Source organism: Sciurus carolinensis, chromosome 11, assembly GCF_902686445.1.
Source record: "Sciurus carolinensis chromosome 11, mSciCar1.2, whole genome shotgun sequence".
Classification (NCBI taxonomy): domain Eukaryota; kingdom Metazoa; phylum Chordata; class Mammalia; order Rodentia; family Sciuridae; genus Sciurus; species Sciurus carolinensis.
In genome coordinates, this window is record NC_062223.1 from 100,036,647 (window position 1) to 100,055,696 (window position 19,050).

The window sequence follows — 19,050 nt, forward strand, 5'->3', positions numbered from 1 at the left end:
TTAAAACCACGCTACTATCATGTATATCTAAAAAAGAACAAAGAAAAAGAAGAAATCATAATGTATATACACAATGCAATATTACTCAGTCATAAAGAAGAATGACTTTCTGACATTCACTTGTAAATGGATGGATCTGGAGACTATCCTGCCAAGTGAGATAAGTCAATCCCCAAATAATCAAAGGTCAAATATTCTCTGTGATATGTGGATACCAATGCACAACAAGGTGGGGAGGATGGGAAGAATAGAAGTTCAGTGAGTTAGAAAAAGGAAATGAGGGAAGGAAGGGGAATTGGGAGTGGGAAAGACAATGGAATAAGTCTGACATAACTTTCCTGTGTACATATGTGAATACACCACAGTGAATCCCACCATGGTGTACATCAAGAAGACTGGGGTCCTCATTAGAAAAAGATAAATTCCAATGTTGTATAAATATATCAAAATGGTTTCTACTGTCAAATATAACTAAAATGAAAAAAAATTAATTCACTTATGAAAAATATATAGGTAGAAAATAAGAGTTGATTAAAAGTGATTTAGTATATATGCTACTATTTTGGAGGAACACCAATAAAAAGGAAAAGTATATATATTGTACATTCACAGTACAAATTCTCTTTAAATATTTTAGTGACTAATGATATTTCATTATTACTAAAAATGTATTAATAAGTACTCCAAAGGCAGATATATGAGATAAAATCATATTTAGATATAAAATACCTATCATCTTGCCATATGAAATTAAGAACACAAAGGATAATCAGGAAATGAATGAACCACAATAAAAATTCATATCAATTTATTAATCCACAAAAATAAAGATCTAATTACTAAGCTAAAGATTACATGGTATTTGAAGAATTGTGTATCTTTATAAGATAAAAATATGTACACTGTCATGTTTGTTTTTTTATATGTTGGATTTTATTTCCTCAGTGTGATAAACCTTAATATCTGATAGAGTTTCTGAACAGTTATTACTGTATGAGGGATCCCATATTGGCACTCATAAATTCCGATTGTGTCTATCTATAGAGGATTTTTAGAGTAAAAAAAAAAATGATTATTGAACTGTAATAACTTTTGTCCATAAAAGCAAGCAATATCTTCTTCTTTTTTAGGTTTTGAAAAGGATACAATTAGTAAACATATTCCACATTACTTTTGAAACACATAAAAAACAGAAAACAAAATATAGTGAAAAGCTTGTTTCATTAAAGTTTTATCAAGTCTGGACACTGAGGGAAATTTTTTTTTTTTGGTTTATTTGTATTCATTACGCCTCTGGACCCATGGATTCTTTAGAGTATATACAGATATCTAATGTATTCAAACATTTAGATTTTTAAAATCATGTGTTTTTTACTTTTTTATTTTGGTCTTACTGTACAAATTCTTAAAGAAGTGAATGTTTCTTCAAATTGAAAATGTTCTTGTAGCTGTCTGATAGAACTGCCAAAACTCATATATGAAACCATGAAGAATAAAAAGCTATTATAGTTGAGTTCAGAATCTTTTCTGTGTCAGTTTTCCTATGGGATACTCCCTTACTTTTATTAAGAGGAAGAGAGAAGTATTTCTAAAATATTCCATTATATCTGCTGATATTTGTGCCTGCCAATTCAACTTTATTGTCTTCAAATCTTGGGTACAAAGAACAAAGCTTAGGAATCCTACACTAATACACCTAAAAATTCATGTGAACATGTTGCATGTGATACCCCTCAGTATCTTGTGAAAAACTGATTTTATTCTAATTAATTTTTCAGGAAATTAATGCTGATTATGATACATATACTTTATACTACTAACATCGTTGCCTTTTCTATTGGCAAAAAAATGATAATATTGAAAGTTAATTTGGAATTGTGGCCCTATTATTTGGCACTCTATTATTTGGTTTAATGAGTAATGTAGCCTAATGACAATAGAACTAGGAGTGATAGCACATCAAAAATAGCATTATTGAAGCTCTAGACAAATTGATCAGAGGAGTTGTAATTTGAAGAATGAAGATTGAAACATTTGGTGTCTTATGTGGAAGATTGTCCCTCCCTAATGTTGAAAATAGGGAGGGACACTCCTCCATGTTGAAAATAAATTGCTGCTTGACTTTAAGGTGTTATTTTGTTTTAAGCTGAACCTTGTTATCTTACTTCATGTAGCTCACTCATATTTGAATTCAAATACTTGTATTTTGAAAAACAAGTTGTTAATTAATAAGACAGCGAGATCTTCTACTTTTTTTCCCGATAATAGTTTCCTATCTTAGTGAATGAAGTAGGTTTTAATAATAAAATCTCACGAATTCAATAAGGAATAATTAAGAGTCTAGTATATACTGTGCTAAGCTCTAAGTTGGATATCAGTTACAGAGAGATGACTACACGGTTACTGTTGAATTGTTGAATTTGAATCTCAATGATGGAAACAAGTACTTAAACAGAGCAAGAAAACACAACAAAATGTGTTTTGTGATATAAATGTATAAAACAGTAGATAAGTGACTTAAATTTGACAGAAAAAGGTGGAAGTAGTAGATTACAAAAATAAGTTTAGAGAAAAGATAGTGTTTGGGATGTTTCTTGAAAAATACCTTTCCAGAGAAGATGAGAAGAGAAAACATTTCCAGCAGAGGGACAGAGGAGTATGGGTAACCACAGATAAAAAACTGAGAGCCACAGTGTTTTCATGAAATTGTGTTTCAATGAAGAGCATCTGTGACTGCTGTGCAAAAGGTGGACTTTAATGTTTTGGTTTTAATACTAAGGAAAAGTGAGTTGCATTCTCTAAACAGCAGAAAAGAGAAGGTTTAAGAGGGGGGTTGGGAAGTAACAGATGAAGACTTGAATCCTCTAATCTCCCACTTAAAAAAGAATGGGCAGGAATGACATGGATAACAAAAAGTCACCTAGAAAGAATGGAAAGAGTGTTCTAGAAAGTTGATTAAGACCTGAAGCAAGGCATTTTCTATTGACAGTACAATTCTCAGGGCTATGGTGATTCACAGACAAACCAGATTTCTAGTTTTTGTAACAATAAGATTGAATAACAACTTCGATTTATTATATTTTTAAGATAAGGAAGGTAAATGATGAAAGTTTTCTTATAAATATGCACAGTAGGAAAAGAGAACACCTTATCTTAATTTGTGTCTCATTTTCAAAACTTCGGTCTTTCTAAAGACATAACTTGGGGTTTCTAAATTATGATCTATATGCAGTTCAAAAGTGTAACAAACACTGATCCTTCCCTGTCATGATAACTAGAAAATGGAATTTAATTAAACCCCTTCCTACATTCAATAGTAGGAGTCTTGTCAGTTTAATTGATACTTGGTCAAAGTAATATTGATCTGATAAAAGCAAATCTGTTTCTTACCCCAACAATTAAAACATATAAATAGGCTCCATCTTCTTTTTGATGAAAGGGCCTAACACCACCATCACCTGCCCATAAAATCAATGAAAAACATTGAATTAGGTTGTATTTCAATAAATTCCATTTGTTTAACAATATTGAATAAATAAATTAGGCTATATTCATTGAATTTCATGTGTTTAACATTTCAGTGCACTAACACTTTAAACTGTATATTCGGCTCTGAGATATGGATATCCTTATACTCATCTTTCTGTCACTTGAGATAGTCTTGGATATCTTTCTTCTCTGTTTCTCATTTACCCAGACACACACTTTTGCGCACACACACACACACACACACACACACACACTAAAAAGAGCCCAATTTTTCTGGGTGCAAGTTGAACCAAGAGAATGGGTATCTACAAAATAGATATATATTTTTTTATGTATTTAGGGTTTGTGGCAATCCCCCATATAAAGCTTCCCTCTGCTATTTTCTAACTATTTGTTTTGGACAATTTATTTAATATCTCTGAGCACAATTTCCTCAATTAAAAGATATTATAAGATTAAAAGACATAATGCATGTGATATGTTTAGGATAGCACAGAGAACCAAGAGTAGAAGTAGCAATTAAAACGAAAGAAAAACATGTAAAAATCAATGTCTGAGATGGGAAAGTACAAATGTGGAATTGGAGAATGTAGAAAAACATACCTAGAAACAAGAAAATTAATAACTGTCAAAATATTTTAAAATTTCCAAAGATTAAAATTAATTTAATAAAACTCTTTCTACATAATTAAAAATTATTTTATTAAGTTAGTAAAAATAATAATTAGAGTTTTTAGGAATCATAAAACAGTACTGAAAAAAATACTGAGAGAATACCATCGCTCCCCGTGTTGCTTGTTTTAAAAACAATAACCCTAAAAGATGTTTATTTCTTGCATTTTATGTGAAAAAGACAGAAAACATAGCTTTAATGTGGAAGCCAAATGTCTAGTCGTATAGTATGCATAATCAGTGAGGAATGATTGGGTCAACAAAGATCAAGTATATTTTGAACAAATATATAATTATATGTCCTCATCTGTCTTTAAAAAATGTGGATTACAAAATTAAGGCACTTCCTGTATTTGTTTGATTCCTTTTATTGTATTGTTTCTAATGCTTGCCTGATTTCTTTTAAAGCATATGTTTAGATAGGGCATGGCATTACTTGTACCTACATTTAACCTGGGTAGAATTTACGAGAAAATTCTGTTGTGAAAAGGCTGCTAATCTCCAGTGACCCTACAATCAGAGTTGAGTCTTGCTTTGCAAAATCAATCTCTTGATGTTAGCATTTGGCTGATTTTATGCTGAAGAGCTGGATCACAGCAATTGCAGGCTTGTATTTCCTGGCAGAGAAACAAGCAAGGATAGATTTCCTCTGTTTTATGTTTGTGTTAATTTAACCTGTCAAAGTTAATCATCCTATCCAAGTGCCAAAGCACCACGATGCTGGGCACCAGAGAGCTGCCTGATGCTTTAATCTTATTTCCCTCTTTGTTAGAGACTTGCTAAGTGCCCCTTTAAAAATCCATTCTAATTTTTTGTTTTGTTTTTAAAACAGAATAATTAATCATCTCTGCTATATGTGTACTGTGTTTTATTACTTTTGGAAATATTTTAAAATGGTCCAAACTGTATGTTCCTCAATTTGATTTTTTTTTTCTTGTGGGGAAGAAAACCAAACTAATAGTGCAAAGGTTATTTGAAAAACAATGTGCTTAATAGAGTTGATCTATTTACACTTGACATTTGACAGTGAACTCCTTATATAACATATTTTCCTTCTAAACATGCATGTATTTCCAAAAGAGAGCATCATGCCTGGATATGTTGCAAGGGACGTATTTTTTAGACCTATTTTACCTTATTGTCAGAGTAGGGGCCTTTCTACTCATGTAGTGAGACTTTCATATAACTAAGTTATTGACTGAATTTCCATTTGACATAATTTCTTTTGATCCATCTAGAAGTGCATGCTATTTGAAATGTGAATATACAATGAGATAATTATAGATGTATCAGAGAAGTAATAGATTATAAACCCACTCCTACAGGAAGGTTATTTTTCATGAGCATTATGTCTCTTAGAGCAAAACAATCCCACAAGAATTAGATATAGATTGTCTAATTTGATTTTCATAGTTGACTCCATTTTACAAATTGCATAGTGGCTATGTTTTTCTTCTGAAATATTAAGCTCAAAGGAATGCAGAAGAAAATAAATATTTGAATGTTACAGATCAGCATCACATAAAACTTAATACTGGACTGCATGACTGACCCTCTCAATTGCCTCATTTACTCACCAATCTTCTGCTGAGAATTCTGTACCTCCAAGTGGGGGACTTCCAACATCATTCATTTATATATATTTATATATCATGGTATTTTTTTTTCAGTGTCGGGTATTGAAACTAGGGCCTTGCACATGCTACACAGGGACACTACACTGAACTACATCCTCAGTTTAACAAACTATCTTCTATTATTTCTTATGCTTTGAAATGTATTTTTTAACTAAGATATGCATGTAATTTTAAAGACACAATCAAGTAGATACTTAAAATAGTTTACCAATTAGTGTATATATTTTTAAAAGTACCCCTCCAAATTAGTCTATACAGTTTTTAGTCATATAGAAGCTCAACATCTTCCCATTTTTCTGATTCTGACTAATTGCAAAGCAAGTAATATTTTTCATCACCTCTTCTTTCAGTAAGGATAATCAGTGGGAACCTCTCCACATGCCCTTTAGGAACAAAGCGTCTGATCTATTTTGCCCTTCCCCACTTCCATCAGGGTTAATACTCTAAGTAGTATGTGTCAGTCTTTTCTCTATAGTGTAAGTGCTTCTGCATATGACACTTCTTTAGAACTATCAAGATTCATCTTCTATTTTGGAACAGAAGGGTGTCTGAAATTTCCTCCAATAACAGAATTTGGTGAATTGAAGAGGAAACACAATGTGAGGCAAGGATTCATTTCTGCCTTCTTCAGCATTGCATATTTGCCAGAAGAATGGCCAATGGGCATGCGAACTCAAAGAATTTACTTGGTTTCCTATTTTCTATTTCTTAAATGGCTTAGCTTATTGCATAACAAAAATAATTTTTGTTATATTAAAGTTAAATCTTACCTTGGGATATAAAAGTTAATCTAATCAGACTTGTGAATTCTGAATGGGGGGCAATTAAGTGCGCACTAAAATGATGTAAGGCATTAATAGTGCATTTTTATTTGTTTCAAATATTTTGAGAAAAACACAAGATAATATAATCAGTATCTTATTAATGTTTTCATCAGAAAAGGCAGAATTATTAGTAGAATTGTAAGTTATTCTTTTCAGTTGTTATACAGCACCTGAAAGAGTTTTATTTATGAGATGGAAAAGTAAGCTATAACAAAATTTATTCATCTTTAGAATAACATTTAAAATGCAATATGGACTCTTTAATCATAATAACACATGTTAGTTATTAATATCTATGTAACAAATACTCTAAAATTCAAAGCTTAAAAACACATACATTTATTATCTCACATTTTCTGAGGGCCAGGGTATGTGAGCAACTTAACTGGTTATTTCTGGCAAAGAATTTCTTGTGAAGTTGTGGTCAAGGCACTACCAGCCAGGGTTGCAGTGATCCAAAGTCTTGACTTAGAGTCACCTCCAATGTGACTCACTCATGTAACTGTCCCCAGGGAACTCTGGTCCTTACTGATTGTGTGGGGAACACAGAAACTTTTGCCATCTGGACCTGTCCTGATGGCATTGTGATTGTCCTCACAATGTACCAGCCAACTTTCTCAGAGTGGCCGATGCCATAGAGAAAGATGGATGTGTCAATATCTGCTATGATGGACTTTCAGAAGCCAGAGTCATTTTCACCATTCTACTTGTCAGAACAAGTCACCCAGTATGAGCCCACACTAATTCCACTCCCAGCAGAGGTGAATTAGTATGTCGAAGACTTCCTGGCCATATTTTAAGATCTTTGTAAAACATCTTACCTCTCGTATTCCTATCAGTCCTCTAAGATTTATACCCCAAAACTTATTTAATTCTCATTGCAACTTTATGATGTGGGCATTATGATAAATCCACTCCATATTTATAAGGAAATTGAGCACAGGATACCTCAGTATCTTTCCTCTGGTCACAAAACTAAATGGTTCTATCACATTTCAACCTTGGGTATGTTGTTTCTAAGATGGTGTGCTTTTAAATGCTGCTGTATAGTGACTCTTTATAGTTATGTTTGGCATAATCAAAGGGGACCTATATAAGTTAACAGAGCTTTTTTCTTTTTTACTCTAAATCACAAACCATCAATTTTCAATTTATTTAGAAACTGTGTCATTAAGAGTATATAGAACCAGGCTTGGTGATGCGTGCCTATAATTCCAGCTACTTGGGATGCTGAGGCAGAAGGATTGGGAGTTCAATGCCAACCTAAGCAAAAGTGAGGTAATAAGCAACTCAGTGAGACCTTGTTTCTAAATAATAACAAAATAGGGCTAGGGATGTGGCTCAGTGATCTAGTGTCCCTGAGTTTAATCCCTGATAACCCAAAAAAAGAGCTTATGGAAAGATAGCAAGTGTAAACATTGATGGATCTAAGACAAATATTCTTTTACTTGATGTAGTTCACCTAAATTAATTATAATTTTAATTATTTATTTCCTCATTCAGAGATGCCCTGCTCTGAAACTTAGAAACTACGGTGAAATGCACGTAGTCATAGAGGCTAACCCATGCTATGTGACTTACATTAAAGGAAGTGTTGATCTCATAAAAAAACAAATGCTAAAGTCATTTCAATATGATTCCAGAAAGCAACAGTTCCTTTGATTCCTAAATATACATAAATAATTTTCCTCATTAATCAATAAAAATTCAATTAATGTTGGCTGAAATATAAACCAGTGTATCTATGCCAGGGACTAAGTCCATATCATTAACTTATTAAAAGGAATAAATTTTAAAACATTTAAAGAAGATACTCCTTATAAAATGTCATATTAAAATAAAGTTAAGAAATTTACATTGAGAAAATGATGTATATGTTAAATATTCAACATTGAAAGCATATATAAGCTATTTAAAATTTCCTGCTCTAAGTGAAAGTAATTATACCAGGGGAATTCTCTTGATTTTACTACTTAGAGTGCTTTGGAGTGGCAAATGGGGTAAAAGAGACCACTAGTGAGCTCCGTGTCCTGGGAAAGTGAGGTGAGAGGTGGTTTCCACTGATTCTTGTTTGGAGCTTGAGGAAGCAATTATCCGTGTGATTTTGTTCTCCAGTCTCATTCATGTGCATTAGCGCTGACAGAAAAGAGGAAACAAAATTAATTTTCTTTATCACCTTGTAGACTATTCTCAACATAAAATGTCAGTTCACTTAAAAAATGTTAAATGTCACTGTACACCAGACCCTCTTCTCTAGTAGATCCCAAAAGGAGGACTCAGTTTTATTGGTCCAGAACCATTTTTCTTGAGAAATGAAAACTATCGATTTATCCTTCCTCCTGGTGTTTGTCTCTCTCCTACTTCACACTGAAGTGAAAGTCAATCTGAATGAGGAAAGAAATTCTGCCCTTCTCTAGCTGGGATGTCACAGGTTCACACTATAGAAATAAATTGTTCATAAACCTCTATTTCTGTTGGGTAGAAATTGAATTTTGATACCATTTTCCTGACAAAATTTGAGATAGCTAAATAACTTCTATTTTTTTCTGTGTATTATTTCAGTCATTGCCATTTATGGGTGTGATTGAAGATAATAGATAACTATGCTTCATTGACAATTGAGTTCTATTTCTGTTTTAGGATTTTTCTAAATAATCAAATCATTCAAAGCGTACAAGATATATAATTATTTACTATTTTTTTCTGATTGGTTTTTGTCATTGACCAGTGTAAATAGTTCTTTGCCTCTTGAAAACTTTTAGTGAAAAAAGACACTAAATTTCAGGATTAATCCTGTATGCTTCTTTTTAACCCCAGTCACATATTGCCCTTTGTTTTCACTTTTAAACTATTTAAAATTGAATAAACACATTGTTTCTTAGTATCATTACCTACATTTTAAGTGCTCAGTAGACATACCTGGCTAGTGGCTTGTCATCCTGGAAAATGCAATTTAGCAAATGTTTCCATCATCACAGAAGTTCCATTGCATGGTGCTGGTTTATCCATTTACATGTGAAGTCTTAATAATTTAGAAAGAGTGATTCTGGTTCCTTAAGAAGTATTACATTTTATTCTATGAATCTTCCTCATTGAAGTAAATCCCTAGTTTGAATATATAATGATGAGGAGTTAAATGCTAAACTTAAAAACTCATTCTAATTTCTGAAATGTTTGTTAACATTCTTAAATATTTAATTACTTTTTGTTGTTGTTTTTAACAGAGCATGGTACCAGTGGGTAGAGAAAGTAAATATCTGGCTTTTCTTATAATTTCTTAAGAAGTATTTTACCTAAACATAACAATCCTCTGTTAATATCATTCAGTAAACTGTAATTGCCTAGATATAGAAAGTGTTCAACTGGAGCTGGGTGGTAGCTCAAACCTGTAGTGCCAGCAACTTGGGAGACTGAGGCAGGATTGTTTAAACTCAGGAGTTGAAGACCAACTTGTGCAACATAGTGATACTTTGTCTCTCAAAAAAAACAGGAAAAGAAAAAAAGAAAGGTGTTCAGTTGATAAATAGTTATCTGTTGAGAGCTAATTAATGTAAATATTATGTAGATAAAATTAACTGTGACTTTTTTATGATTTCATAATAGCAAGTTTGCAATTATCATCTAGAGATTAGTTTATCAATGAAAACTATATATCTTAAAAGGTACAGTGTGTGTGTGTGTCCACTTTCTTATTCCAGTTCTGACACTTCATAACTATAAGATCTGGAAGCAGTTACTTATCTCTCTAAGCCTCATTTTTCAAATCAAAAATAGGAAAAATATCACCTCCCAAACAATATCAGACAATGTCTGTAAAACACTTATCATAATGCCATAATTATTATTTTTATCAAAAGTAATAGTATTAATTATCACAGTTACTTAAAAATAAATTTAAGTACAACATAATATTGAGAATATTCTGTATTGTAGTAGAAAATTATGCAAATATCCAAGGCCTTATGAAATATTTTACTTAAGACACAAATTTGGAAATGAATATAAATACAGTTTTTGTATATTGCAGTTAATTTAAAATACTAATATATAATGAGTAGAAAAATCATTAAATTTGATAGCCTCATAAAAACCCTTCCCCTTTCATGGATATATAGAGCAAAGGCATGTTAGCTAACATTCAAAAATTCAGTCAACAAATATACCATTCATTTTTGTGTTTTTAACTCTTATCCTTATCTCCTTTCTTTAAATTTATTTTCACTTCCCAAATTGATCTTTCCTTTTTCTTTTTTTTTTTTCATTTTATAAACATCAACATTTTATTAGTTTGACCACCTAGAGAGAATTGTGAGTTAAGTAATTTTAAAGATATTTTACCTTCATTCATTTACCCAATTTAAATTAAACCTTTTAAAATCACATGAATTAAAGGTATTTGCATCCATTTTCTAAATTTTAATTTCATGAGTGCTTATTATTCGTGTCAATTTGGATATCATGTACATATTTTGATGCACATATATAGACAGACAACACAATATCAGACATGATATATACATAACAAAATGAAAGCCTTCTGGTTTTTGTAGGTGAATCTCCATTGCAATATTATAGATGTTTTAGAAAACAAACTTTAGAGTTGAATAAAAAATAGAACTGAGAGGATCACAGCTTTTGGGACAGGTGAACCTGTGTTTCTCCTCTGCTAGTAAAGCAATAAACCTTTTTTTCCTTTTTCTCAAAACCATGTCCTCATTGTTGTATTGGCATTACAGACAAGGAGCAAGCTTTCAGCAACAAATGTACAATTTTGTAGCTTGAGTTTTTCTGTCAAAGATTCCAAGATGGCAGACTAGAAGGTGACTGCATCTCCTGTCACTCCAGAACTCAGGATTCAAGAAGGGGAGGTATTGAGAGACTCGGACCAATTCAGAGCTGCTGGGCAAGTCTCTCCCACTGGGTGAAGTTCAGGCCAGTGGGCAGACCTGGGCAGTGGGCAGCTTCTTGGAACAGAGTAGGGCAGCGAGAGACTTCCCTAAGCATCCTTTTTCTATATGGTTAAAACATTATGCATTTTATAGACATTTCATACTATAATTACATATTTTCATATTTTACCTTTGTACCCTTGCAATGCTTAGTTTAGTACTTTCCTGATAATACTTCTCTTATAGACACATTTTAAATGGGTCAACACATTATGAAGGTGTTGTAATAATTAACTTTCTTTTCCATAACACTAAAATTCACTAACTGAAAAAAAAAATTATTTTTCCTCCTAACTTTACTGGTCAGCTGGATTCCTTATGCATCTGTGGAGAGTTGTGACTTCTGTGGGTATAATATTGATCTTGACTGAACTTTCTCATATGATCTGATTCTGGTTTGGAACAGCTAAGCTCATTCAACCTTGGCCTACATGTGTGTCACAGCTGGTTAGTGTGTGTTTGAACTAATGATGGTTAAGCTAGGACCTAAGACATCAAAAATAAGGATGTGAAGTCTCTTGAAACTTAGGTTCAAAAGTGGCCCAATATCATTTTGCATTCCTTTGAAAAATAAAAAAAAAACAAAAGCCCCATTCTTTTTGTAAAAATATTTTTAGTTGTTGATGGTCACAATACCTTTATTTTATTTATTTATATGTGGTGCCGAGAATTGAACCCAGTGCCTCACACGTGCTAGGCAAGTGCTCTACCACTGAACCCATCCTTTTTGATAAGACAAGTTGAAAAGCCACCTTCAAAGCACATGGTTAGCCAGACACAGTGGTCCACATCTGTATTTCCAGTGACCTTGGAGACTGAGGCAGGAGGATCCTAAGTCTGAGGTAAGCCTCAGTAACTTAGTGAGACCCTACCTCACAATACAAACTAAAAAGAACTGGGTATGTAGCTTGGTGGTGAAGTACTGCTGGGTTCAAATCTCAATTCATACAAAACAAAAAGAAAAAAGAACAGTAAGCACATGGGTACAGGGAATGGGGTAAATAAAACCATTTTTCAGAATCATCTACTACAGGCAGCTGCACTCTGTACTCCTCCCTGACCCACTCTTTCCCCCGGAAGCTAAAGTTACGGAGTCCATTGAAGGAATCCTTACCCACTGAATGGAAAATTCACTGCTCTCATGTCTTCTTAAATACTCCCTTGATTTAACTTTCTCCATTTATCTCATGATGAAACCCTTCTATTTCAGGCTGAAACCTTTAGTGTTAAGGTGCCATAGAGGTTTTGCATCAAAGTTAAGATGTTTGTTGACTTCTGTTGAGATACCTTACTTTAAGTAATTAATACATAGTAAATTTTTAAGTACCTAGATTTATGAATGCATTTGCAAAGGCACATAGCAAAACATATCAATGTATTGAAATACTCAAGAATTTAATAAGTAATAAATACTTAAAATTGTGGTATAAATTTGAATTTTGTGTAGTATGTCCATTGTTCAAATAATTTAAGAAAATTTAGTTTCTTGGATTTATATTTCAGCCCCTCCACTTGATTTGTGAAAACCAGGAAAGTTAGTTTTCCTTATCTATGAAATGGGAGCAATAAGATTAATTATCTTAAGGGCTTAGCTTAAGAAATATTTGAAATAATAGATATAAACTATTTAGAAAAATATCTGAAAAATTTTAAGTACTTAACCCATTATATCCCAAGTTTTCAATTCTGTGACTATTTCAATTAAATTGACATAGATACATTAAGATAGAATGGAAATAATAATCTAGAATTCATATATTATTATATTAATAGTAATTAATATTATTGCACTATATTGATGTCACCAAAATCTTGGTCCTTATCCCCTGTGCCAATTCAATAATGAGATCATGGTTTTGAAAGAAAGGTAAAGGAAATTTTATTGCTTTGCTAGGAAAGGAGAAACACAGGGAACTCCAGTCCCAGAGGTTGTGATTCTGCCTATAAGGAGGAACAGGGGAATTTTAAAGGAGCTCTTCAAGGGCTACATTCCAGGTGTGCCCTGAGAGGGGGTCCCAGGGCACCCCGATGGTGTGTTAACATTCACTTATTAATTTGGGAGATATTCACGTCTAGATCCTCTGGTAGATATCTCCTTCCTGTGGAGCACAGATAACTCAAGGTAATCTTGTTCCCCACCCCCAGGTTAAGGAGAGGGAGAGGAAGAAGAGGCAAAGGAAAATATGTCCTTTTTACAAATAAGCCTCAGGGCTATATTCAAAAGGTGAGCTGGATCACCATTACATTAATATTGTATTATATATAATGCATTATATGTATTAATTTTATACATAATAGTCTATATTTTACATTATATGTTATATTTTATATGCTATATTCAAGTTTTATAGGTTTTCTATATCTGGTATGATGGAACAAAATTAGTTAATAGTAGTATACTAATAGGTAAAGTAGCCATTGTAGTGGTAGTCAAAAATAGAGCAATCATTTGAGTTTATATAGAGATTTTATATATATATATATATATATATTTATATACATACATATATATAAAGAGAGATTATAATAAATGGGGATGTATGTGTGTATAGAAAGGGAATACTTTTTTATATAAATATTATTTAAGGGCTAATGTGTTCATCAATATATAATCATAATTTAATCATTCCATTACTATATTTTAGGCATTCTTTTTTTTAAATACATATATATTTTTAGTTGTAGGTGAACACAATGCCTTTATTTTATTTATTTATTTATTTTTTGCGGTGCTGGGGATCAAACCCAGGGCCTTGTGCTTACAAGGCAAGCACTCTACCAGCTGAGCTATCTCCTCAGCCCCCCTTTATTTTATTTTTATGTGGTGCTGGGAATCAAACCCAGGGCCTCAGGTATGCTAAGCAAGCACTCTACCACTGAGCCCAAGGCATTCTTGAAAGAAAAGTCAATTGTAATTTTTAGGATATAAACTTTTTAAAAAATTTCTAATATATGTTCCTATTACTTTCATTTGCCTGCTTAAAGCTCTGTGACTAAAAAACAAAGAATCTCATTTTCTAAAGCAATGTGGTTATTCTTATAAAAGTCTTTGCTAATTTTATAGGTGGGAGAAGATGCCTTGTGTCGCCTAGGTGCTGCAGGGAGATAGTTTGAACGAGATACAGCCCAGGTTCCTAGAAGAAGCTTCTTTATTTGTTTTTAATTTTATGCAAGACATTTTTTCATGTATTAAGTAGATGCATTATCTCTATTTTGAAAACTGCTTGCATGTACTTCTTTGTACATTATATCAAATGCCTGTAGCATTTGAACTAATCCTTATTTTCACCTCCCTATCTTCATGCAATCATTTTCTAGCTTTCATGTAGCTTACCCTCTGCAACTCATGCATACCTCACTGAGCCTCACTGAACCTGAATGGCCCTTTTAGAAGCTCTGTTCTCTTCATCATTACCCCATTGCTATGTAAACATCAGCGACAGCCTGTTGTTTTATTCCTTGAATTGTGCTGACATCATTATTTTCTTCCTCATGACAAGAGGAAATGTGTTTTCCTTTATACCCTCTCATTTCAAATATATAGCATCTATGCTATTTGAAGAACCAAACTGTATTTATAACTTTCAGTCAAAGAAGCCCAGTTGTATAACTAAAAGAAAGTTTGGCTTCTTTGATCCTTATTTAAAATATACGTCTCTAAACACCAAAACCAGTGTGTAGCATAATGACTTAGAGTGTTTTTTCTTACTGGAGTAAATTTGGGATATGTGATGCTACAGAAGTGTTTAAAACCGAGAAAGGGTTCACAAAAGCACTTAGATCACTACAGGTGAATGCAATCAGTTAAATCTACTGGCAACTTAGAAAAGGAGGATTTTACAAGATAATAGAAGTCTGTTTTAAATAGAAGTGTGTATTTGAACATGGGCCTCAAATATGAGATATTTCATGGTCTACAATACGGGTCTTCCATGAAACTAAGGTAGTACAGGGGACTCCCTTCAAATCCCTGCCAGAAAGATTTGAGACAAGTCACTCGGAATAATAGGTTTTAGCTAATTAGAAGAGTTAGGAAAAGGGAAAAATGGAAACACTCAAGGAAAAGTGTGGTTCCCCTCAGGAGAAGGATGCCGCAGCTCTCCTGGCCCTCCAGGGTGGTCCCAGTGGGGTTTCCTGAGAGTCCCACCCAGGTCTGCCTCTTGACTTATCACTGACAGCAGGATGACATCAGAATCTCAGGTCCCCACTGCACATAACAACTCTAAATTGCAATGCCCCATGCTGACCAGTTCTAATTAAAACCTGTTCTTACAGATTTTAAGGTTAGGGAGATTTATCCTTATCTTCCTGAGCTCTGGGATCTGGTCTGTGTAAGGGTCATGAAAGTATGCCACTCCATGGTAATCTGTGCTCTTCTTATAGTCATTTCAGTTCTGCATTTCTCCTGGCAGATAACAGGTAGTTTGTTGAAGAATGTGCCACATCCTCTCCACTTAAACCAGTCAGGGCTTCAGGTAAATTGCTTTTTAAAAGACAAAGCATGTGGGAGTCAGCACAGTGGGCACAATTTATAGAATTATGCTCTTAGCCTCATGCTCCCTCTGTTTTAGCCTGTCTGTTCCCTATCATTTCATGTAAGTTTTCTCTACACAAAGACAGAAAGGGACACTCCTTATTCAGACTAAGAGATTTGTTTGACTCTGGGGTTAACTCACAAGTTGACATTCAACAGCACCCCACCTCTGCCCTGCTGATACTGCCAGTGTTTCCAATAGACAAATGAGAATCTATCATTATATCATAAGATGAAAATGCCTGGAAGGTCTAAGGGTGTAATTAATTATGTTTATTATGCCCTCACTATGTTCTAATGTTGGTCTGGGCTTTCACTTACTATATTTTACTTAAAACAACCCTGTGAGGACTACACATATTCAACAAATAAGGTAATGAGCATGAGAAGGATTACATATTCTGAAAACAATGAATGCAAAATTCAAATTTGTCTTATTCCAAAAGTTATTTTTTTTCACTAAAGGACATGTCCTAAAAGTAAGATACTTTGTAGAAACTTGGATACTTATAACAAATTATCCCACAAGATTGTGTTCTTGAGAGCAAATCTGGAATGGAATAAAATTGTTGTCGATTATGATGTCAACAATGATAATGAAGATGACCATGATGAACTACAATATTAAATACTGTGCTGACATAAGCTGTATTATATGTGCTTTATAAACCTTGACCTTATTACAAGCTGAGGAGATAAGAATTTACATGCCTTGTCCAAACGGAGCTGGTAAATACCTCATTGGAAGTTAGGAAGTAGGATATATGCACTCATGACTATTGTTTAGTATAATTCCATGAAGTAATCTATATTAAATACATGTTATTGAATATGTCAAAAAAAAGGCATATCCTGTGCCATAAAGCATGTCACATGCATTACTTTTACTCAATTTGGTGTTTTATTCTTTCAATATTTCCCATAATGCTTTTTCTTCTGCCATTAGTTTGAACCTATTGCACTATCTCCTTTGCACTGTTAACAAGGTGTTTCTATTCTTACTAAATCAGAAGTAAAAGCCACACCAAAGTACATGTGCGTCTCAGTCAGTGAAACTCAGTGTGCTGATTGGCTGAGACATTTTCTGGTTCTCCTTAGAAAAATAGCTTACTAAAAATGCTTCACTCTTACCCACCAGAGGAAAAATACTTGGAACTTGCTATGCTGCACTGAATTCTAAGGCAGACTAATCAATCTAATTCCGTCTAAACCTATTTACCCTGTCCAGGAGATCCACTAATGAGGAATGCCAGTAACTCCTACTTCTTGACACTGCTTTCCAAAAGCGAGTTAATGAACCAATTTAAAGGGACATGCTTGACATTTGCAAATTAGTTTAACTTGCTTGTTGGGGCAGCTTTGAACTACACTGAGCTGATATGGTTGTCATTCTATCATTCCATCATGTGAGATTTTTATAGTTCAGTAAACTTTAAAAGATATCTTAATAATTTAATTGGCTCATATTAGCATCTAGTATTCTGAAAATTTCTTGATAATTTATGATACTGAAGTTTAGAAATTTGAATGTTATTCCTTCAGTCTCTACAAAAATAATGTCAAATTTAGTGGTGATGATTATTCCCATTTAATAGCACCATTTTTGCTTGAAAGTGTATATGGTCAGTAATTACAGATAGTTTAGTGCTTTCACCAGAACTTGCAGATGGTGGGTTTGATGGTTTAAGTGTTGATCTCATAGGAAAAAAGGTGTGACATATTCTCAGGTTTCTAGGCAACAAAGCATAATATGTCTGTTCTTTAAAATCTATTTAGAAGAGTCAAAAATAGCAAATTGGGCTATTTTTGAAAAGGTAGTATAGTTAATTATAAAATAAATATGATAATTTGAAATATTGACTATATCTACCAAGAAATTCATGTATTTACAAACCGATTGTAAACAGATCTACTTTAGGCCCCAGGCTGAACACTGGCTATCTAAACATGAAAGATAATAACAGGATACTTTTTCTTCTGGTGCTTGTATTAGAATGAAGGAAAGGACCCTCAAAAAATAAGTGTAAGACTAGTAATGTAGCTCAGTGATACAGCACTTGCCTAGCATGTACAGAGTCCTGGGTTTAGTTGCCAGGACCACACACACACACACACACACACACACACAATATAATAAGCGAAATTTGGAAAATTTTCACATGCATGAAATAAACTATATATAATAGAGAAAAATAATGAGAGACAAAAGAATCCTATTATTATTAATCTAACTAAATTAAATTGGTATTTAATGTCATCAAAACAGTGAGTCAAGGGATCATAGAGACGAGGTTAGGCCCTGTCATAGGTATGGAACTGAAACTGACCCCCATGAAAAGTTGTAAAATAAAATGATGCACATTTAGTAAAAGAGTTGACTGGAAAAGAAATCAGTTCCCATAGAGGAATACAACCTGGGAACATGTGTCTGTTAACATGTGTCTCTTTACCTGGTCTCTAAGTAGAAAATAAATGGATAACCAAAAGTCATTATCCTGAGATTTTATAAACATAGATCCACTTCCTGATGACTTTGTGTCTCTCTTATTTTTACACTACTTTTGTAATCCAAGAAGTTTCAAGCTATTAAATTTACTTAGATGTGAGATTATAGATTGTCTCTGTACCCTCTATTCAGGCTCCACAAAATTTCCAGTTATAAATGATATAAATTCAGTTATTAGTCCATAATCTAAAATGAATAGTCATTCTTTTAAATGACAGGATATGATGCTTAAATCATGATTTCAACAGAAATACCATCTGAATGATTTAGATCAAGTAATTAGTATGTATTAATAATTTAGTATATAAAAATTTAAAAATATGTAATCAAGAAAATGAAAAAAGAATAAGAAACAGTTAGATGTGAAAAAGAACCAAGTAGAATTTCTAGTTAATCATGAAAATTTAAAACTCAACAGTGCACAGGGCCCTGAATTTCA

At 33.0% G+C, this 19,050-nt stretch overlaps 1 protein-coding gene across 1 annotated transcript in view; it reads left to right on the top strand.

The window, feature by feature from the left end:
- The window catches only part of Cntn5 (contactin 5), a 1,239,665-nt gene that overhangs the window by 199,677 nt on the left and 1,020,938 nt on the right, over window positions 1-19,050 (top strand). The window lies entirely within an intron of this gene.